The 24406-nt window shown below is 42.6% G+C and overlaps 1 protein-coding gene across 8 annotated transcripts in view; it reads right to left on the bottom strand.

The window, feature by feature from the left end:
- The window catches only part of Lypd6b (Ly6/Plaur domain containing 6B), a 161655-nt gene that overhangs the window by 17135 nt on the left and 120114 nt on the right, over positions 1-24406 (bottom strand). For 3 of the 8 annotated variants that reach the window (XM_063284108.1, XM_039105384.2, XM_063284110.1), the window contains exon 3: positions 2481-2540. The exons of 3 other annotated variants lie outside the window; for them this stretch is intronic. The gene's annotated coding sequence lies outside the window, so the exon portion shown is untranslated. Of the gene's footprint in view, positions 1-2480; positions 2541-11010; positions 11195-24406 lie in introns of all 8 variants that reach the window. 2 more of the 8 variants (NM_001395757.1, XM_039105382.2) reach the window with 1 other exon arrangement.

Raw genomic sequence — 24406 nt, 5'->3', positions numbered from 1 at the left:
GAATGTACATATATAAAGATATATATGAGCATAATTTTGTATTCCCAGAGGAAACTGAAAAATTATGTACATTAAATAGCGTTTTAATTGCAACATGAAAAACGATATTTAATGGCTGGTAACGTGGTTCTCAGTCCCACAAGGGTAAAGTCAAGTGAAGCTGCTGCCTGGTATAATGGGGAAAAATTGGCCTTTGGAGGCACCAGGCCTAGGCAGAAATTCTGACTGTCACCTCTATTGCCTCTCACTCAATTGCTTTGGGGTCTCAGTTTCCTATCAGTAAAATAGAGAGATCACATATGCATTTTTACAAAGTTTAGGGAATTAAAATTAAAATGTTGCCACCCTGTCCATTTCCCAAGTCAATTAGAAGGCTAAATGTAGAGAACTATTGTCCTGTAGTGAGTTATCCAACTGGCCAATACCAGTCTTGTTGCTCAGAAGCTGACGAGATAGGACTTGAACTCAATATATATTTTTCAATTTTCAAATTCTATGCTTATCTGAGCATATATGAAAGCAGGATTTAAAACCTCTGAAAACTAGACCATGTGGGACAACAATTTCCAGGCATCCTTGGACTGAAACATTCCATCTACTGTGGAAGCTCCTTAAGACAGGAAGTAAACAACTCAAAATAGATTTCAGAAGTCCCTGAAACTGATCAAATTCACTAGGCCCCTCCCTCCCAAGAGTGAAAAATAAGAACTGCTTGAGAATTACTATCAAACTAGCCAAGCTGTCTTGAAGAAGCAGGACCAGGTGAAAGAGGCTTAGGCCATCTGAGCTTTCTAGAAAGGACACTCTCCACATGACAAGCTGCCTTTGCTATGTGTAGTATGTTGCCGAAGGCAAGCATGCCTTCCCAATGACTCAGGTTTGGTTTGGCCAACAGCAAGTGCTCATAGATAGCAAGGTGGTGGGAAAGTCAGGCTGGGCATCGGTTTCTGTGGCTACCTCCATCACGTCCTGAAGTGCCTATCAGAGCCATGCCACACCTAGCACATCTTAGATGCTGGTAACCATTTTCCCCTTGTCCTTTGGGTCTGAGTTAAGATGGAAAGGACTCTTCTCTGCTGCTAACTCTGGAGTCTGGTATTCTGCTAATGGCTTCCTGGCCCTTGTAAATTGAACCTTGTTAACTTTCTGAAATAACACCAATTGAGTATGCCACCTGGCTCCTTCCAGAGCTCCAACCGAATCTTGAACATCAGAAAAGACCCACTCTGGAGTCACTGCTCTTTGATGTAGCAGAGTGATCACAGGAAAGCTCTAATACATGAAGTCTCATTACCAGCTAAGAGGAGAACTGGTTACATTCTCTGAGTTATGAGGACCCAACAACTGGATAATGCAGCAAATCAATCAGTGAGAAAACGAAAACACCACTGAGTTCTGTATCAGAAGATAAATGTAAATGAATATTTTATAAGCTCATCCAAATATCGCAACATCAACAAAACCTAGTGACTCCTTATCCTACCATCACGAAGTGTATCATGAAAAGGTGGAGAGAGGTGAGCAATGTCAGACAAAAGACCTTAGGAAATGAACACGGGCTGTTACTAATGTAGCAGTGAAGCTCATGAACTCCATACATTCAAAGATGTTCCCTCTCACTGAACTACAATATACAGATACGTATATGTAGTTATGCATACCAGCACGGAAACAAGTCTATTTGAATGCAACCAATCCCTGGACTACTGAAACCTCTATTAATTGGACTATGTTCTGCTGTGTAGTTTCTATCCTAAGACATTCTATTTTATAAAAATAAATAAATAAATAAATTTTCACTTGACATTGAGTTTTTCTCTTAAACGAAGAACTTCTCTCTTTAAATTAATAACCTATCTGTTATTGTTCAGATCTTTAATGTCCACCAAAGGCTCATGTGATGAGGGCCCCCAATATAATAATGTTCAGTGGTCAGACTTTGAGGAAATAACAGATCCTCAACGATTGGCTTAGTGCACTGATGGACTCACGCCTGGATGGACAGATGGGAGGTGTTGGAATCCGAGGGAATGGGACATACTTGAAGATAGTGCACCCTTGAGGGCCGTCTTTGGGTTCCTGTCTTGTCCCTGTCCACTTCCTTTCCTCATCTCTGCGCTCTGATTTGCTTTGTTATTGTTGTATTTTTGTCTCTCTTTTTGTCTGTTTGCTTTGTGGCTGTCATGAGGTCAGCACCTCTGCTACTCACCACAATATTCTGCCTCACTACGGTGCAGAAACAGCATATCTACTCAGCCATGGACTAGAACCTCTAAAATCACGAAACAAAATAAACCCTTTCTCCTCAAAGTTGAAAAGTAGTATTTTGCCCCAACCAGAAGCTGAGGAGCATGCTTTCTCCATCTTCTGACCTTCCATACCCCAAGCCCCGCCCTCCTCCAAGACAATGTTCTCAGGAGACTCATTTGCCCAAGTAAAGGGATCTCTTTTACTTCACTTCCTTGTGTGATTAAACTCACCTTCCTCACCCAAGTCTTCCTCCTCTTCTTCTATTCCTTGCTTCTCTCATTCAAGCACACCTAATTAGTAGAAAAAAAGTTGGCTAAAAATGCACATTGAGATCTTATCCATATTCGATACCAATTTCTGGACCATAAAATTCCTTATTGGCCAACAGGGGGCTCTTTGCTTATGCCTAAAAGAGCCCCCTTCCACTTTGTGCTTAAAACAAAGCACAAATGAATGTACTTTTACTAACCCTGATATGCAACAGAAACCAAAAAAAGGATTCTTCTTATTTCTTTTGTGTGAATGAGGTGCGATTGGACACAAACATTGTCCTCATTGCAAGTACGTAAAGATAGGACTGCCTGTGGTATTTGCCACAGGAGGAATTCAGAAGGTAAGAGGACTGAGGTCACACACCAGTGACCTATCCTGTTTAGGGTGGTTTGACAGAGATGGGGGCCCATGCAATCCGTGCCGAACTCATAGCCACCAGTGGATAAAAGTGAGAGTCCTAGTGTGAAGTCCTGGCAGCTGTCTTTCATAATGACTACAGTCTCTCTGGCAGAGAGCGCTGGCTCTGTACTTCAAAGCTAACCCCTACCCACCTCTGAAGTGGCATGGCTGACCACTGTAGGACAAACAGGGAATATAGTTAACTGTGTCCTTTTGATCACCTTGCACTGCTTTTTCCCTTGACTCCAGAGTAGAGTGGTTTCCATTTACCCTTTAGCATGTGGGTTTGGGCAGCAGAAGATTATCTCAATGCAAAGGCCTTGAAGTCTCGAATTAGCACATTCGCTATACAATATGATTCATCCCCAGAGAACTTTCCCATCTGAAGCTAATTAACTCTCCACACATGGGTGTGAGGTAAGCATGATGTGGTCATCGCCAAAGTGTAAGAAGAGATTAGAGCTGGGGAGGTCACAGGTTGTGCCAACGTTCTTAGGGAATTGTGTCATCACACAGGAATCTGGCTCCGTCTCTCTGCCCTCTCTAGGATCTGAACCAATTTACCACGTTTTGCCCATTTATTCCTTATTTCATTTTGTTAAAGGTGCAGGCAGATAGGAGCCCTTCAACGAAAGACCATGTTCAAAACTTTAGTGTCATTTCCAAACTGACTCGGCAACAGGAGTCGCTATCCCTGATCTTCTTCAGGAAGATGTGTGACTGGACAGAGTTGGTCCTGTCCTTTGAGAATAAGGCTAAGAGTGACATATCTTCACCCAGCTTTCCAGGAAGCACACGGTGGGGCTCGCTCTCATGTCTTCAGAGCCACCCGTGCACAGGCAGCCTTGAGGCCAGGCTCAGTAGGTGCTGGGAGAGCGAACTGCTCAAAACAGCAACACAGCGGCAGACCCTTCTTGACACACTTGATTACAGCAGTCCTCTGCAGCACTCTCAGTGCTCCAGATGATCCCCACAGCACGGCATGCTGCAAACATTTGAGCTTGCTCTACTGTCAGCCTTTTGGATTTTGCAGAAGGAGAACCAAGGTAGGCTAGTGTCCAGAGAGAAGCAAGCGTCAACCTCCAAGACCGTGCCTTTTCTCTCTTCTTGATTCCCCATCCTCTTCCACCTGCTCCAAGTCCCCAGCCTTTTACAACCACTGTCTCCTATCCTATTGCTGTAGAGCAGAGAAACTTTTCCCACTCGTGATTCCACTTTGCCTGAGAAGCGTTTATGCATTTCAGGTTTATAAAGACCTAACCCTGACTTGCTGCAGGTCAGAACAAATTTTATTTTAAAGCAACTCTTTGGCATACGTTATTATTGTACTATTTAAGATGAGACTATATTTGCATGCTAATAAGAGGAATAAATTGTTTAATTTTACACGGAGAATTAAATTTGGGGCTGCTGAGATAGTCTAGTGGCTAAATGTGCTTGCTGCCAAGATTGACGACCTGAGTTCAAACTCCAGGAAAAACCTAGTGGAAGAAAAGTGAGTGCTGTTTTCCAACCTCTATGTGGGCGTATCATGTTGTGTGAGTGCCTCCCTACATAAAATAGATATCAAAGTAAAAATGCTAAAGGATTAAATCCTGGCTGAATATTTGATTCTACAGGACACAGAGGATCTTCTACACTTTTCAGAGTTGACTGATATTGATTTGATAGTAGTCAATGCTGAGAATGCCACTTTGCATTAACGTGCTGCACAAAATGCAGAAATAATGTCTACGGACGTTTTAGAAATTGTTGGAAATTCTGTCCTCCTCCCAGGGTAACATTTATGATTTTATCATAATCTCAACATTTTTATGAGTTTTATGATTTTTATGCCACATCAGCAAACACAATTTGAAAGTTTTAAGATCAAACACTGTAATGCAATAGAACTCAGATACACTGATAAGATGCTTATGTGCTGAGAAACAGTGGAAGGAAAATATTAAAACTCCTTGTTTTCCATAATTAAAGAATGCAACTTTGTGTTGATCGAAGAAAAAATGAAATAAAATAAAAAACAACAAAAAAATCCCACTGCAATTCACAACATAACACAGTCTCAATCTAGCTTGTTTCATTGCAATTCACAACATAAAACAGTCTCAATCTAGCTTGTTTTCAGGCAGGCGGTACCCATGACGTCAGAGAGGGTGTAGGCATGCGCAGTACAAGACACGCATGCTGTCTGTTCGGAACTAAGGTAACAGTGAAGCTGCATGGGGTGACACAGACTAGCACTGCAGAGACACCCAGGGATGAATTTACTTTCGATCCTGAGTTAATTTGAGGTTCTTGCACATTCAAAATCTGTCACTCACTCTTGATAAAGTTGTATGACCCTACTATTGTGATCCACGGTTTAAGAAGCTGTTCATTACACTTTGCTTTACTGGTCTTTTCTTTGGGGAGCGCACATTCTCACACCCATCAGCCCCCGCTCCTACAATGTCAGTTTCTAAATTACCAACCTGAGGAGTCTGCGTTATAAATCTTATTTTCTGCCACCTTTATACAGTGTGGATTGAGTAGAGACTTATCACTCCATTTAAATAGTCCCAATAATCATTAAAATAATCTTAACATTTCAGTAATCTAAAGAGTACAATACTGTAAGTAGACAGCCGAGTAGGAGAGAACAGAAAGTCCAAAAAACCTCAACTACACTGACAAGTTTAAACAGACTTTAAAAAGTTAAATTGTGACAGAAGAATGAGAGAAAAAAATAAAGCTGGATCTATACCCTGTATGATATACAGAATCCAATGCTATAAAATTCCAGAAAACTACTTGGCATAGTAATGCTATAAAAAGTATGTTTTTTTTAAAAAAAATCCTTATATATCATTAACATATATTGATGTACTTATCAAGAAAATAATATGATATCTGGGATTTGTGTATTAATATTCTCAATATGAGGTGGACAATAGATAAGATTGGGTAATATTCAAATGACTAAAGGTGGATGGTGGGTGTCTGGGAGTTGTTATAGTTCTTCTAATTCATGTATGCCTAAAATTATATTGTTCTTTGGAAAATTTCCTAAAATTATTTCATGATAACTTTTTTTATATATATATTTTTTTATTAACTTGAGTGTTTCTTATTTACATTTCTAGTGTTATTCCCTTTCCTGGTTTCTGGGCAAACATCCCCCTAATCCCTCCCCCTCCCCTTCTTTATGGGTGTTCCCCTCCCCATCCTCCCCCCATTGCCGCCCTCCCCACAACAATCACGTTCACTGGGGGTTCAGTCTTGGCAGGACCAAGGGCTTCCCCTTCCACTGGTGATCTTACTAGAATATTCATTGCTACCTATGAGGTCAGAGTCCAAGGTCAGTCCATGTATAGTCCTTAGGTAGTGGCTTAGTCCCTGGAAGCTCTGGTTGCTTGGCATTGTTGTTCATATGGGGTCTCGAGCCCCTTCAAGCTCTTCCAGTTCTTTCTCTGATTCCTTCAACGGGGGTCCTATTCTCAGTTCAGTGGTTTGCTGCTGGCATTCGCCTCTGTATTTGCTGTATTCTGGCTGTGTCTCTCAGGAGAGATCTACATCTGGCTCCTGTCGGCCTGCACTTCTTTGCTTCATCCATCTTGTCTAATTGGATGGCTGTATATGTATGGGCCACATGTGGGGCAGGCTCTGAATGGGTGTTCCTTCTGTGTCTGTTTTAATCTTTGCCTCTCTATTCCCTGCCAAGTGTATTCTTGTTCCCCTTTTAAAGAAGGTGTGAAGCATTCACATTTTGATCATCCGTCTTGAGTTTCATTTGTTCTAGGCATCTAGGGTAATTCAAGCATTTGGGCTAATAGCCACTTATCAATGAGTGCATACCATGTATGTCTTTCTGTGATTGGGTTACCTCACTCAGGATGATATTTTCCAGTTCAGACCATTTGCCTACGAATTTCATAAAGTCATTGTTTTTGATAGCTGAGTAATATTCCATTGTGTAGATGTACCACATTTTCTGTATCATGATAACTTTTAAGCAGCACAAGAAAGTAAGAATGATGTACTTGGAATGGGGAAAGGTCCTTCCAATCATGGATAGAACCCAGGAAATGGAAAATTAAAGTTTCAGTAATTCAACCACAGTTTTAAGAAATTCCATATGCAAAAGATATATATCATAAGTAAAGTCAAGAACAAGTGGCAACCTGGGAAAATAATTTTCAACTCAAATCACAGACAAAAACAAAACCAAACACTCAAGCAATTTTGCTGGTATAAAAACAGCTACCAGCATAGTTTCCATAAGAAACTTATGAGCAATGAATAGGAAAGCTGTCAAAAGACATAACTGTGTTGCAGAACATAAATAAAACAGTCTTTAAACATCATTTAAAAAAAAAGTTGGGCACGTTTCCAAAGAGGAAACATATAAATCAAAATTATATTGTCAGTTTTCTAGAATTTGGTCAATCTGATAGGTTAGCCTGCTTGCTGGTTCTCTCTTCTGAGAAACCCACAAACAGTAGGCCTTACATGTGGTACTGATGGGATCCCGGCTGTTAAAGAACAATTCACAACAGCATTCAACTCTTCGATGCATTGAGCCTGGACCCCAAATCCTAATTCTAGAAATTCCTTCCGGCATCCATGTTCAACGGATCTTCCATTGAGTATCTCCCATGATATTCAACACACACACCACACCACACACACACACACACACACACACACACACACAGACACACACACACACGCACATGCACACACACATGCACATGCACACACTCACCATGTCACCTCTTAGAATTTAAAAGCAATGAGATAAAACCATTGCATGTATCTACGTGTATCTACATAAGTCCATGCAATAAGCTTATATGGAAAATTAGCAAAGGTGAAGGTTTGTGGCTAGAGTGACAGGTAAAGAACTAAAGAATGAGAGGGCAGAAGTAACAAGAATACACCTCAAAGTGTACTCCTCATTGGTCTGGTGTTTCCACCCATGAGTACATGTGGCTTGGTGCCACTGGCCTGACAGTTCCCAGTTACCAACCTGTCATACAGTTAAACATGACAGTTCCTTCTAAGGGGGTGGGAGGGAAGGACCTGAGCTCCATGACCTGGATCCATATGGCCAGGCATGGTAGTGAAGGGTTATACACTAGTGCTGAGGAGACACAGAGGGGAGGATCCCTGGAGTTCACTAGCCAGGCAGCACCTAGCCCACTCGGAGAGATTCAGGCCACTGAGAGATCTTGTTGCAAAGGAGGTAAATGTCCTCCTTGTCCTCTGGCCTCCATATAGCCTTGCATCTGTATACACACATGCATTAAAAATATCCCGGTGGTTAGTGCGAAACAGCATCTTTGTTTAGCTTTAGAGTACATCACTTGATGGTGGATGTAAGGGAAATCGCCAATCGCCATCCCCACTACATTCTGAAAGTCAGTTGGTAACATCCCCTGAATACAGTGAAAGCCATTCACAGATCTGTGGAATAAAAGTATTTGGTACGCCCATAAGGATGAGAAACCACCTTCTTTCAGAATAGGAGGGTGACACCATGCCAGCTCATTTATACATTCATTGGCCCACATTGTTTCAATATTCCTAAAAGTGTAGGGAGAAGAGGTAGCCCCAAGTGAATGTGTAAAGTAGATGAAGTCTTGAGTTGAATGTGAACTCCTGACAAGGACCAATAATCCCTCAGACCTCTGGGAGTTGGAAAAGCCTCCCATGTGGTCCAACCACAAGTGTTCCATTGACCAATGAATGCAAAAATTATCACGTGCAGAGCCCAAAATGCTGAGAGGCAATGGAGGTAATGGGAGCAGATTTAGCTTGTTAACAAAGACCTCCCACCAAGGCCAACTGATCTGCCCTTCTGCCATGCACACCAAATGTCTGAGGTTTGGGTGGATACGGTTGGTGCCCTCGTTCAGAGTGAGCATGGCCCTCTTTCCCTGTTTTCTTGGATGTCTGTCTGTCCTTCCCTCATTCTTTCATCACCTCGGCCAGGCTTTCAGGTCTGAGCCACGTGGGCCATGACACAGAAGAGTGATTTATCTTTGGCTCGTTGAAATATTGGAAATAGTACAACATCTCCTCTGACTATAATAGAGGTTCTGAGGTCCCCTTCTGCAGGCAAGAAGAGGAGGCCTGGAATCCCTCACCTGAACCCTCAGTAAACAGACTCTACATCCAAAACCTTCCCTAAGGGGAAAAGACGCTGAGGTCCTTTGGACACACATGGTAGGGGTGAAAAGACCTCTTCTCAGCTCAGTGAACAAGTTAGATAGATTTCCATTACTTCAGCTCCTCCACAGCTTGAGTGTATAACATTGGCCAAGTTACTGTGTCTCAGTCTACTCCTTGCAAGAATATCTCAATAATAAAAAAACAGTGATCTCCCTGCCCCACATGTGGCCCATACATATACAGCCACCCAATTAGACAAGATGGATGAAGCAAAGAAGTGCAGACCGACAGGAGCCGGATGTAGATCGCTCCTGAGAGACACAGCCAGAATACAGCAAATACATAGGCGAATGCCAGCAGCAAACCACTGAACTGAGAATAGGACCCCCGTTGAAGGAATCAGAGAAAGAACTGGAAGAGCTTGAAGGGCTCGAGACCCCATATGTACAACAATGCCAAGCAACCAGAGCTTCCAGGGACTAAGCCACTACCTAAAGACTATACATGGACTGACCCTGGACTCTGACCTCATAGGTAGCAATGAATATCCTAGTAAGAGCACCAGTGGAAGGGGAAGCCCTGGGTCCTGCTAAGACTGAACCCCCAGTGAACTAGACTGTTGGGGGGAGGGCGGCAATGGGGGGAGGGTTGGGAGGGGAACACCCATAAGGAAGGGGAGGGGGAGGGGGATGTTTGCCCGGAAACCGGGAAAGGGAATAACACTCGAAATGTATATAAGAAATACTCAAGTTAATAAAAAAAAAAAAAACAAAAAAAACAGTGATCTCAAGGGAGGAAATCAATTTTTTTTCCAAGCACATAGAATCATGTCTAGGAGACGAGAAGAACTCACTAAAAGCTAGCTTCTCACTTGCAGCATCTTGGAAGTGACTCTGGAAGACTGTCTGGAGCCATCCATCCAGGATTACATCCTGAAAAGTTTGGGAATGTATTCTTTGTCACCATCCTCCTTAGGCTAATTAGCTGTGGTACGAAATGGAAATTACGGAATTTCATAACTTTAACTTTACCAGTGTTGAGTGATTTACACAATCCTGCAGCTAGGAGGTCCCAGAACTACATTCCTTTCTTTGGCAAATCTATGGGTCTTCCTGTGTGAATTGCTTACCACATCTTGTCTGAGTACTGACTTCGGACTGGGGCTAGGTGGAGACTGTCCGCTCCTTTCCCTGCCTCCGTACAAAGGTTTGGAGGAAGGAGAAAAGAAGGGAAGGCACACAGAGGGTCAATCCAATCTGCCCACAGAGGCACAAGAGGCCTTAGAGGAGACACACGTAGGGTCTGATTGCAGATCCACGGGGAGCTGATAGTTCTAGGCAACAGTCAGACTCCAGAACCAGCCTCTATTCTCTACTGTGTGGGGGGTATGAAAGTCACGGCCCAGAAGGGAGTAGGAAAAAGCAGTGTCCACAGGCAGTGATTTCAGTGTGGGCCTACTGCCCTCCTCCTGGATCTCTGCTTCAGACAGGAACTGGAATGCTGACACCAAGAAAACACAGCCCCTAGATCATCTGCTCTTAGGGAATAAAGTGGAACCAATGCTCACACCCCAGTGAGAAAGAGACAACAATGCTTTCCAGGTTAGAGGTCTGAAAGTTCTACCTCTGCCTGCTTCAGACACGTCTCTCCTGTTTCCTCCTTTGAAATGCACATTTTAGTTCACTTCATAGAACAGTGTAATTCGTGCCTGTAGCTGCTCTATACATATTTATTCGGATATTAAATTGTATCGCTAATATTACAATTACCAAAATTATAATGTAATATACATATTAATGAAGTAATATTTAGCAGACAGCTGCTATGTGCTGGACAGCACTGTACCCACAGCTGTAGTAACTTCTCCTAAAACCAAGTGCCTGCCTTCCCCAGATCTTACTTCGTGATATTTTGCTAGTGATTGGTTCTACTCACCTCATGTAGAGTAACTTCCATTTTAAGTTAGCATTCATTGAGGCTTTGTAAGAGTCAGACGCCCGACGCAATGAATCATGTAATCGTCACAGCACAGCCAGGTGGGAGCTATTATTATCCCCAATTCACACAGGAGGAGTCTGAAGTTCAGAGAGAGGATAGCAACTTGCCCAAGGTTACACAGCTAGTGAGTCAAGAGAGAGAGAGAATTTCGATTCAGGTCTAGGCCCACACCCCTCCACTTTAACTCACTCATAAGCATGGCCTCAAAACCCTCTACTCTAGATTGCTGTGAAGAGCAGTGTGGTCTGTAATGATCCGGTCTGTGTTTTCTTTGTTTGTTTAACACGATTCTGTGTCTTTTGCACAATAGCTTCTAGCATCCAGACAATGGGAATTTAAAAACAATTGTGTCAAGTTATGGGGCTGTGTGGCACAGCAGGCTAAAAAATGAGCCATGTGTACATAAATATTTAAATACATGCAATACACTCCATTTAGTGCATTATTCAAATCCTGGGCTTATATAAAAAGGTTTCCAGAACTTACCAGCTGCTTCCTTTTTGTGATCTCAATGATTCTCACCCAAACAGGCCTCGAAGGAACCATTTTCCAAATCAGCCGCTTTATACTGACACCTGGCCACTGATGTCATTCGCCTTTTTCTCTGTCAACCTCACACTGACAGAGGGAGAGCATCAGTTTGAAGTCCCACTCCCCAATGACTGCCCTCCCCTCAAGCTTGGTATTGTAATTCCCTCTAGACTCTAAGCAAAGCCATTCATAGTTCAGTGAAGTGAGAAGGAGTAAGCAAAGTCTAAAGAAGTCACTGAAATCGGAGATGTGCCCCAGGCCACAGGAGATCAGGCTGGCCGGAAGCTCTCAGCTCTGTGGTCAGTCAGCAGATGGCAGTCATTTCTGCTGTTTGCCAAGCTGCAGAGAGAGTTAGGAGATGTTCCTGCATGGGGCCTTAGAACCTTGTTATTCCCTTTGATGATGGCTTCACTTGATGGCTTCACTTGATGGCTTCACTTGATGGTTTCACTTGATGGCTTCGCTTGATGTTTGGTTTCAACCCACCGCTGGGATTGGGGGTGGGAAGAGTGTGTGTGGTGAGGGAGGGTACTTGCAGTTAACTCCGGAATACCGCAGGAGCCCAAACAGTGCTTCTAGGGCACCTCACCAGTCCCTTCAGTGGAAAGAGGAAAAGGTGTGGGAGGGGACATTCAGCCTGCCACAGTGAGGTCTCTTTACACCCCTTTCATCCCAGCAATGGGCCTGGCCTGGAACCAAGGTCGGAATGCTTGTGGAATGAAGAAATGAGGTGTGAAAGGAAAGTTACATTCTCTTTTAAGGAGGCCTTTACAGAACAAATGGATGCATCAGGACACGGGTTTCATGCACCGTGCTCCAATGAGGCCTGACAAGGACCAAGGAATACACAAAGCCACTCGACCAGTGCTCCACATAGATTCCGAGGTAACGATTACCTCGTTTCTTATCATTAACTCAAAACAGTAAACGTTTGCAAAGAAATTGAGGTCGAAGGTGCAAAAGTACCAAGCTGATGTCTAAGCAGGAGCACAACAGTCACTAAGACACTGTCAACCAATGGTCGTACTAGTTATGAAATCCGTCAAGAGGAATCCCAGAGGCTCGGGAATTTAATCCCTTAATGAGGCATGAAATGTGTGGTAGACAGCAGGATATAAACCAATGCAACACTTAGTGCTAGGATTCTGCACCTCTGAGCAAGAGACTGCTTGGAGGAAGGCCAGGGACTGTTTCAAAGCTCCACGTGGGGTCTAGTCTCTCCTGGCCCCTTGAGGGAGAGGGACTGGGATGTGAAGCATGGCCCATTGAGACCCTAGGTTCTATCCTTGGTACTGAAAAGAAAACGGACCTATCTAAGACAGCAAGTCAGGATTTGCAGATTCTTGGGGGTGACACATTGATGGCACCATATGTGGTAGATGGCATTTCTACTGCTGTGAAGAGATGCTATGACCACAGTAACTCTTCTAAAAGGAAACGTAATTGGGGCTTGTTTAAATTCAGAAGTTTAGTTCATTATCATCACCCTAGGAAGCATGGCGGCACACAGGCATACATGGTGCTGAGGAAGAGTTCAACAGCTGGATCAGCAGGCAGCATAGAGAGAAGGGTGGGGGGAGAGAGAGATAGAGACAGACAGAGAGACAGAGAGAGACAGAAAGACAGAGACAGACAGAGAGACAGAGACAGAGACAGAGAGACTGGTTCTCCATTGAACATTTGAAACCACAAAGCTCACCCCCAGTGACACTCTTTCTTCACTAAGGCCACACTTCCTATTAGTACCACTCCCTGGTGACCAAGCACTCAAATCTATAAGTCTATGGCAGGTATTCTTATTCAAACCACCACACCATAACTGCTGTTGGCTTCCTCTCTTGTGGGTAACTATACTCTATACTGAATTTGAAATGTTGTGTTTTGACACCATCCATCCAAGTTTACTTTTAGGGTTTCTATTGGTGGAAGCAGCATTAACTGAATACAACTTTTAAAAGTAAAACACGCAAGCACAATATTTATGTGTGTATATATAATGCATGCTTATATAGACATATATTGCTTTCTCTTTTATGCATTTATTCTTTTTTCATTCTCTTTATACATTATGCATTTATTCTTTTAATTTTTTTAAAATGTATTTATTTATTTATTTATTTATTTATTTATTTATTCAGTGTGTGTGTGTGTGTGTGTGTGCATGTGCAACACATGTGTGGCTTGAGGCAGGCATCTTTACCTGCTAAGATATGTATCTCTTTTAGTCTTTTAATAAACATTCATAAATGTCTACTATATATTATATAACATGTACTATATACTATTAACTATATACTATATATACTATGATATATACTATATGATATATACTATATTAACATAATATAGTATGATATATACTATATTAACATAATATATAGTATTATAATAATATAATACTAATTATAATAATATATTTTATTATACAAATATATACTATATACTATATACAATATACACTATCTGTAACAATGTATATATATTATATTGTAATATAATGTATATTATATATTATATGTACTGTATATTGCATATAGTATATATAATATCCTAGATGCTATATAATTTATATACACTATATAATGTAGTATATTTATACTATATAATATAGTATTATAGTACATAAAATGGCATAAGATATAATATATCATATATACTGTGTAATATATAATATATGTAGATAATATAAAATATATAGTATATGTAATATACACTATATAATATGGTATGTATACCACATGTAGTATATATAGTATGTAATATATGTAGTATGTGTACATATAATATATAGTATGCATATATGCAATATGTGTACATAATATAGTATGTAATATATAGTATATACTATATACATTATATATAGTATATAGTAGTATATGTATGATTTATATATTATATAGTATTTATAGAAGGAGCTAGAAACTGTAGATAAGATATGTTTATGCCCTTAAGTGATTTGAATTCAGTTATGAAGGTCGTGTACGAATGACAAACACATGAAAGTCTGCTACTGGGTCAATGGAGAATTGCCACCCCAGTCTAGGCTCTTCTGTAGTAGGCAGCCAATCACTTTCCAATGCTGTACTAAGGCTGAAACAGTCCCCCACATGAGAGAATCCTCAACAAACCTTCACCTGTTACAGATTGAAAAATAAAATCCCGTTATTTGGGGCAATGTGGATGAACTTAGAGAATAGTAAGGCAGGCACAAGAAGACAAATATCCACCCTCTCGTTAAATATGTAGAAGCTAAAATGGTTGATGACTAGAAAAGGGCAAAGAAAGACTAGCCAATGGTGATGAGTCAGAATGAGATGGGAGAAATGACAGTGCTGCTCTATTTCAAGTAGAGCGACTACTGATGTCAATAATACACCGCACATTTCAGAAAGGCTACAAGAAAGGACTTTGAGTGTTTTACCCACAATATATAAATGTTTGAGTAGACAAATGTTTAATTGGATTTGAACATTAACCAATGGGTTCATGTATTAAAATATAACATGGCTCCCAGTAAATGTATACACTGCTTAAATGATACCTTTTGAAAAAAAATGAAAATATATTATTCTCATAGAAGTGAGTGAGAGTAGATCAGTGGTTACCAGTAGCTAGGCAGGCCTGGAGAAGGGAGGGAGGGGAAACAGGAAATGGGAACAGGATGGAGCTAGGGAGGAGGAAGATCTAAAGCTACATCAAATGGCATTGTCATTATAGTTGACACCAATTAGTTACATCCTTGAAAATAGCTAATAGGGGGGTAGGATTTACAGTGACTGAAGATTACTTGATTCACTCTGTACAAGTACACAAGTAGCACACTGTGCCCCATAAATAGATGTACTTATGCAACGAGTAAGCATTCATTCAGATGTGTCTGTCTCTCTCTGTCTCTGTCTCTCTCTCTTTCTGTGTGTGTGCATATGTGTGTGTGTCTGTGTGTGTGTGTGTGTGTGTGTGTGTGTGTGTGTGTGTGTGTGTGTGTGATGTGTGAGTGTTCATGTACTAAGGGAAGAAAGGTTTGGAGGAAGAGCATGCCCACAAGCTTGATGGCAGAGAACAGGGGAAAAAATGTCAATGAAATCAGGCCGTGTGCTACCCAGGTGGAAGAAGGGTTTGACAAGAACCTTAAATTACCACAGAAAGCTGGGGGTTAAGATTTGCTTTTAAGCATTAAAGAAGACTGCCATGAACAGAACTGACCCAAAGAAAGGCACTATGGTGCTCACAGGGCAGTGAGTAGGTAAGGACTGGGGGTGAGGAGATGGGAACAGACAGACAGCAATCAGGAGGCTACAAGTGGCACTGCACAACACCGATGGCACAGCGTCTGAGGTCACAGAGCAACTATGACACTAAGAGTCTGTTTGCTTAGACGGGGATTACAGGAGGGGAAGGTTATTTGGTGCTTCACAGCCACTTGAGGTTGGCTGACCTAAAACTGCTTAGGAACCCTGTCTCCAGGACTCTACATGAACTGGGGTGAAATTTTGCATTCATGAGCCTTAGCTGAGGACAGCTTCCTGCTCCCCACTTAAGCTGACAGTGGCCGGAGGGAGGGGCCTCCACAGATCTCTCCAGATGAAGGCTTCCGAGGAAGGCCTTTACTGGTGGCTCTCTAATTCCACTGGGGTAAGAGTGGAATGGCTTTTTCCCCCTACAGTATTTCACTTAGGTCAAGTTTTTCATAGCTTAAATCACTTGCAGACCATGGATTTAATCCCGTCTCAGCCGTATACAGTTAAAGACCCTTTGAGCCACAATAGTTGGGCAACATCTTCCATCAGTTTGAAGTCCCAGGGAAGGTTTCCTCCCCTCAAGTCCCAATTCTGCATTTCTGTCAGAAACGGTCTCCAGAGATACAGGAGGTAGATCTGAATATGGCAGCAGCTCAGCCAGCTCCTGAGGAGGGCAAGGAGCTTCAAGCTAAGCCTCCTACTGCAAATAAACCAAGTTGCTTTTAGCAAGAGAGTCATCCATGTTTCAACTCTTGGGTGTTGTTGTTGTTGTTGTTGTTGTTGTTGTTGTTGTTGTTGTATTCTGGGTTTTGGTTTTGGTTTGGTTTGTTTTTTTTCCCCTTAGAGTTCTCTGGTACACTAAGACCAAGATGGAAATATAAGGCACCCACAACCAACAACGACAACCTCCACCTTGAGGAAAGGCTGAACTGAGGCATGCCTGGACTCCTACCGTTACCAATGCCTGGACTCCTACCGTTACCAATGCCTGGACTCCTACCGTTACCAATGCCTGGACTCCTACTGTTACCAATGCCTGGACTCCTACCGTTACCAATGCCTGGACTCCTACCGTTACCAATGCCTGGACTCCTACCGTTACCAATGCCTGGACTCCTACTGTTACCAATGCCTGGACTCCTACCGTTACCAATGCCTGGACTCCTACCGTTACCAATGCCTGGACTCCTACCGTTACCAATGCCTGGACTCCTACCGTTACCAATGCCTGGACTCCTACCGTTACCAATGCCTGGACTCCTACCGTTACCAATGCCTGGACTCCTACCGTTACCAATGCCTGGACTCCTACCGTTACCAATGCCTGGACTCCTACCGTTACCAATGCCTGGACTCCTACCGTTACCAATGCCTGGACTCCTACTGTTACCAATGCCTGGACTCCTACCGTTACCAATGCCTGGACTCCTACCGTTACCAATGCCTGGACTCCTACCGTTACCAATGCCTGGACTCCTACCGTTACCAATGCCTGGACTCCTACCGTTACCAATGCCTGGACTCCTACCGTTACCAATGCCTGGACTCCTACTGTTACCAATGCCTGGACTCCTACCGTTACCAATGCCTGGACTCCTACCGTTACCAATGCCTGGACTCCTACCGTTACCAATGCCTGGACTCCTACCGTTACCAATGCCTGGACTCCTACCGTTACCAATGCCTGGACTCCTACCGTTACCAATGCCTGGACTCCTACCGTTACCAATGCCTGGACTCCTACCGTTACCAATGCCTGGACTCCTACCGTTACCAATGCCTGGACTCCTACCGTTACCAAAGAATTGCTACCTCGAAGCACCTAAGCGTGAGGAATTATTCAGCTTGGCTGGTTTTCCACGAATAACAGCATAGTTGACTATTGCAGTCACAGCAACAGGAAGTCTGGGGGTGGGGGGGGGTGCACAAAACCCCTGGTAAGTCTGTTTTTGTGCATTCCAGTCGTAAACAAGAGTCCCCTCACTTTGCATGCGGGCCTGCTGTCACCTTCACTGTGTTTATCATTTCAGACAAAGCGTCTTCAGGAAGCAAGAGCATCCTTCTTTCTTGACGCCTCACACTGATTAAATCTTCTGGAGAGAAGTTAGGCAAAGCAGAAGCTGCCTCCTCTCCAGTCAGCCAGAAGCAGATTTCCCAGCATACAAATCTCCTTCCCTTTTCTCATTGTCAGGGAAAATAAATAAAGGTGATAAAATTTTGTGGCAAGTTTCTACTGAAGATGTAGCAGTTTATGTCTAAACTCAATGCTGAATTTTTTTTTTCCTACCAGCTTGGTGAATTATCTAGCAACACAAAGAATTGTGAAGCAGCTGGGGTATTTTCTCTTAATTCAGAAAAGCTGGAGAAAGCAAGCGATGTTGGAGTTGACGGTCCGGAAGAGCTGCACCCCCAAGATAGTACAATCCCCCTTCAGGAGAGAAGATGCAGAGAAGCGAGGCTTGGTTGGAGATTTTGCTGGTGGCAAGAGACAGGAGGATAGGAATTGGCAGCTCTCTGCAAACTGATTAGTGTCTGAATCTCTAGAATGTGTGGTTTCAAAAAAAAATAACAAACCGGGGGGTTGGGGATTTAGCTCAGTGGTAGAGCGCTTGCCTAAGAAGCACAAGGCCCTGGGTTCAGTCCCCAGCTCCGAAAAAAAGAACCAAAAAAAAAAAAAAAAAAAATAACAAACCGGGAACAAACCCTGCTAACAGAAATACACCCCAGTTAAAAATCTGGAGAAACAATTACATCAGTGGCATATGTGCTGATCGGAGCAGTAGAGCTTGTCTCTTTAATCTCCCCTGTTCGAAATATAAAATCTACTTAATAAATCACACAGCTCTGTAGACTTCACAAGCAATTCACATGAAAAAAAAAATCCAGATTTTACAACAGTTATCTGCACTGCCAACTAGCTGCTAAGAGCTACTGGAATGAAAGAACTTGGTCCAAGAGGTAAAATATCTTGTGTGGCTGCTAAAACCCATCTGCATCACTTCGGAGATTTCTGATTTCTGTCAAAGGCCTGTAATTGTGGGGGAGACTATAAGCCTCTTGGATCACCACCCTGGCAACTCAATTCCCAGACTGCCCTTTTCCGTTCTTCCCAAACAACTGGCGCTTAAACATCACTACAGGCAGGAAAGTGGGACTCCCAGAATGCACTTCTATCCCCTGCTTGCCACAGGTCAATGATTCTTACATCACCGTGTAGACCCTGAGCTTTTCTTCCCCGCTCCCAAACTTGGAAAACTACTAATTAGCTCACGAAGAAACAATATGTAATCTCCCTACCACGGCAGTAGCCATACGTGAATGGAACGCACAGATGTATACTTTCATGCTTCACCTAATAAAGAGAAGTAATTTCCATCCAGGCAAGCTCTAAAGACTGCACTTCAATCCTCCCAGGAAGGTGGGAGGCGTGCTTTGTGCAGACTGGCCCAGCCTTTGATGGATTTATTGAGAAGACCTACTGACGAGAATAAGCACAGGAACGTACCATGGTTGAGAAAGAAGAGCAACAGGCTTCCAGAAGCCCATAAAACAGTCATCGGGCTGAGAAGATCATGTTGACAATGTGCTAGGACCAGAAAGGAAGGCATTTCTGATGTTTAACGGAAAATAAAATTTCAAACGCAAGGTGAGCTTGCGGCCAGTGTCTGTCTAGAACTGCTGGGGAAAACATTCTCGGAGACTCTGACCCACTCGCTGTGCATAGGACTGCATTGCAGAGCCAGTGCCAGTGACAGAGCCAGGGCCAGTCAGGGCCAGGGGTAGGGCCAGGGCCAGGGCCAGGGGTAGGACCAGGGCTGGGATCACTGCTTAGCCTCCCAACAGGGGAAGCCAGAGTAAAGAGAAAGAAACTCACTTTTACTTAAATTGACACTGACCTCCAGTGCTCAGGTAATGAGGTACTGTCCTTGAAATGTAGGGTTTTTTTTTTTCCAAAAAATCAAAAATTAATATTAAGGCCCTGACATTAATGGAGGAAGGAAAGAGGGAAAGGAAAGGAAGACCAAGGATTAAATATACAGCCTTACTGAACATGGCAAGCTACTTATGAGGATAAATGCATTCTGGATTTAGCCAGAGTCTGGAATATCTTGTTCAGACCCTGAATTTAGGGCTGATGTTCATTTAGAAACTGCTAGCTTCTTGACATCTCAAATCCCCCTCTAGCCTCAGTACGATGGTCTAAGTTATACTTCAGGTCTCTGGTGAGAAGCAAATTCAAGGAATGAAGAGAGAAGATGACGGTGTTTTGCACAATGCCTGGTAACTACTAAGCACTTGGCCAATGAGACCTGTCCTCCAGGGTTCTCACTGTCCATTGTAGGAACAGTCTGGCAGCAAGGAGACAGTCCAGGCTGTGTAAGAAGACCCTGTCCGAGTTCTTTGTTAGGTGTGGCCCATTCAGCTGAGCCAACCTCAACCCTAGGAACAGGCTCTGCACAGGCCCTGCAGAAGTTCTCTGAAGAATGAAGTGCTGGCAGGCATTCCCAGAGGGTGCACCATCTCATCCCATCCCAGTAGATCTCCAGGCAAAGCATCCAGTGTTTCACTGCCCCTGATAATTTACATTCATTTATTTTCTTTACAAAAGGGAAGACACCTAGCTCCATACAAAGTGAGTGGGGAATAGACAACTGGAACCCACTAGATGGAAGAAGACCGTGAGCACCCGAATACAATAACCCTCTCTCATTACTGCCAGGACACCGGAAGCAGAATCCAAAGCATCTTTGTGAGTGAGCAAGTTAGCCAACTGCCTTCCCAGCTGATAGAAACAGACAGCCAACCACAAAAACAGGACGTGTTCCCTGCCACAAAAGAGAAGCAGAGGGGATTGTGGTTGAAGACAGTGGCAACTGGGTATCCAGGTTTGCTCTCCTGTTGTAGCATTGAGCAGACCCACTCAGCTCAAGGCTTTGAGGATATTTCTCTTCAGACCACTGCTGAGAATCCTACCAGCAACTACAAAACACACTGTGCCTCTGGGAGTGACTGAAACACCATCTTTTATCTGTAGAACTAGCATGCTGCTGGCATGGTCTACTTCAAATATGCAAATTATTCACCCAGGATGAAAGCACCCAAGACATTCAAGGTAAAGCAGGCTGGATGTCAGCTGTTAGGGGCACGTGGTGAGAAGACATTTTCTACATGTTCTTATCAAAGATTTGAATTCTAAGTGTTGGTCTAATTTCAACGTGTGTTGCACACTGCTTATTGTCTCAGATGTAGACTTATTAGGCATTATATTTACTATATTATTTATAAGACTCCACCTTTATTGTGTAAGTCACACAAATAAATGCTTGTGTATATTTACCAACAGAGTGTTATAATTATATATATTTTTTCCTTTCTCTTAACTGTAACACTTTGAAGGCAAGCACCATGTCTTACACTGAGTCCTTATATATTTTGGATACTAGTCATGATACTGAAGATTCTCAAACCAACATTTTTCTGGATTAATAAAGAGAGGTGCGTGTTAAGAAGCAGTTGGTTTGGGGTTGGGGATTTAGCTCAGTGGTAGAGACTTGCCTAGCAAGTACAAGGCCCTGGGTTCAGTCCCCAGCTCTGGAAAAAAAAAAAAAGAAGCAGTTGGTTTGTGAACAAACACAAAAGGAAGAAGAGATTGATGAGAAATAAGACAGTAAATTAAAATATTGCCTGACAATCTGCCTTCCCATTACATGGTTCCAAGCTATCACATCAGTGCAGTTTGACACAGAACCCTGTTAAAACAGGGCACTATATGACATTTGTATCTGTAGGGAAGAAATGGCAAATTTTGAGCTGCCAAATAACATTTTTAACAGACAAGCTTCAACACTGCCCAGCACAAGACATAGAACCTTGTCTTTATTCATTCTCTTTGACATTTTTATCGACTACTTGAGTAATGATAAGAAGACTTCTTATCGGCCTAAGGATGGCATCAAGCCAGGAAGGGCAGCCAGCATGCTATACCCAGGAGTCAAGATCTACAAAATAAAATTTAAATAACAGGCTTGGCATCAAGCTAAATACAACACCAGGTTAAATTTAAAGTTATACACTTTGGTTCAAAGAATAAACAAGTAAACTCAGAATGGCCAAGGTTTCACCAGACAGATTAATTTGGACAAATGTTAGAGATAATTGGCAAACACCATGTCTTCTTAACATCCAGCAAAGCACAAATGAGTCTCATCTTGAGATTAGAATATCTCGACCAGGCACAATTGTTCTTATGAATATCTTAGTCAGGGTCTCTAGAAAAATAGAACCAACCACACACATATAAATCAACTATCTTCAAGATGGAGGCCTGAGAATCTGATCGTGTAGTTCAAAGACCTGATGGCCCAAGGCTGGTGGTGTAAATCTCAGTCTGAGCCTAAAGTCTCTTAACACAGGGTCACCAAGGCCAGACAATGTTACCTCATGGTAGCCAAGCAGAAGGAGTAGAAATCCAACCTTCCATTATCTTCTGTTTTATTTGGACCTTCACTGGATGGGATAGTGCTCATCTTGGGGAAGGACAGGTACTAAATTACAAACACCCTCATAGTCACCCTGAGAGGTAATGTCTGGCCGCTGGTCTGACTATAAACCCTCTTGACATAAGGAGGCATACGGACTATGAGGCAGAGGTGAACCACAGGCAGAAAGAAGGAGCTGGGGAGTTGCCACCATGCTGTAGACACCCACAATCTTTGGCTTCCATTTTAGATCCCAGAAAGGAACCCACCCAGAGAATCCCAGTAGTGGGCCATTCTCTCCTTCAACCAACATGACGTCAGCACCAATCACCCCAAACTTACAGAAATGGACTTCTCATACCTCTAAAGAGTGGAGAATCAAACTGGAAATGAGTTTTCTTACCCAAGGTCTTTTTCTGCTGTCCCTGTTGCAGTATTGCGAACATGGGACGTTTTATAAATCTCTTTTTCCGTCTTCCCCAGCTCTCAACCACCACGTTCACACATAAAAGCAAAATAAAACAAAACAAAAAAAAAAAAAAGGCTGGGGCTATAGAACCAAGAAGAAAAAAAATCATGTTAAAAAAACAACAACAAGTAGCAACAACACATAAGGAATGAGGTAAACAGAATTCCTACCCGTGAGTTATAAAAACGGAAAGGTAAGCAGAGTTTTATAGACCCAGAGAATGATGAAATGAAGAGAAAGACATCAAGTCCACCCAAAAGGTGATAAAATATTTTATTTGTCTTCTGGTTGTGAAAAAGAAAATAAATCATTAAAATGCCTGTCAGGGTGCCCCAAGGAAAAGGGCATCGAATGGGACTTGGCTATAAATGTTGTAGGAGTAATAAAAGAGTTGGTTTTGTTTCCTTAGCATTTTTCTGGGCTGAGCCTTCCTATTTCAACACGGGAATAGAACAGCGGTAAAAATGAACCCGCTGCAGGGCACACATTATTGTCTCCCGGGCTGGCCTGACTCACGATCTCCAGGGTGGCTGTTTCTACAGAGAGCAGATTCCTATTTCACTGACCCTGCAGGACAAGCCGCCAAACACCAGGCCTTCTGGATTACAGCTTCTTTTCTTTTCACAGCTACTAATGACTCCATCATACCTTCTATAAAACATTTATTTTTTTTCCCAGTCTTTGGAATTGAAGATGGAGACAGGCTCCTGCCCCCAAGGCACTCATTCTCCTGTCTAAAGGGCCTTGGATTAATTCTATTGTTGTTTAGTGATGTATTTCAAGTGCCTGGAGGTAAGGAAGGGTGTCAGGGTAGCTGTTATAATAGCAACTGTGGGTTTTATTTAAACCTGAGAAGGATTAGGTAAGAATTTGCAGAAGAGGTAGGATTTCCATTAACCCACAAGCTCACAGCCAGCATCCTCTTTGAATATAGTCTTTATGCTTGAACCATCAAGCTGTCCTTCCTGCAGACACATAATGGCTCAACTAAGCCTCAGATACAGCTTCTGCTCAAAACTACATTTCTCTAGTCTATGATGACCATAAATATTAAGAATTAAGAATTTACAAAGGGACCGAGCTTCCAAATAAACCAGACACACTTACTAACCAATATTGCTTTCTACAACTACACAGACATCCGAACTAGGTCTAGAAGAGTTTAGTCTCAATTTTTCCATCTGAGGCCTATACAGAAGGACCTAAGGATAGCACAGAGCTGGGACATGACAGAAGAGGTGACATATATAAAATGGAAATTCCTTTGGTGGCCTTTCAGTAGAATTCCACTATGATGGCACAAGACAGTCAACATTGTCACAAGCTTTAAAAGAGCTTCCCAAGATTGCCACTGATTTATTTTATCAGTACATAACAATACTCAGAAGCCCAGATTTTATACTAAGGGCTACACCTATGTTCATGGGAGCAGCCGCAGGAAGGCTAGAGAGGTCAGTTGCCCCTTGTCGTTGTACACTGGTCATTCACAGGGCTACTTCTGACAATACTGGCCAATGCCACTTCTCAAATGGAAACATGGCATGATATTCTCTGGAATATCTCTCCAGAATGAACCATGACTCCATATTCCAGATGCATATGCAACTTACAATATT

This window comes from Rattus norvegicus, chromosome 3 (assembly GCF_036323735.1).
Source record: "Rattus norvegicus strain BN/NHsdMcwi chromosome 3, GRCr8, whole genome shotgun sequence".
In the NCBI taxonomy this organism is placed as follows: domain Eukaryota; kingdom Metazoa; phylum Chordata; class Mammalia; order Rodentia; family Muridae; genus Rattus; species Rattus norvegicus.
The sequence above is the reverse complement of the archived record's forward strand: the minus strand, read 5'-3'. Positions and strand labels throughout refer to the sequence as shown.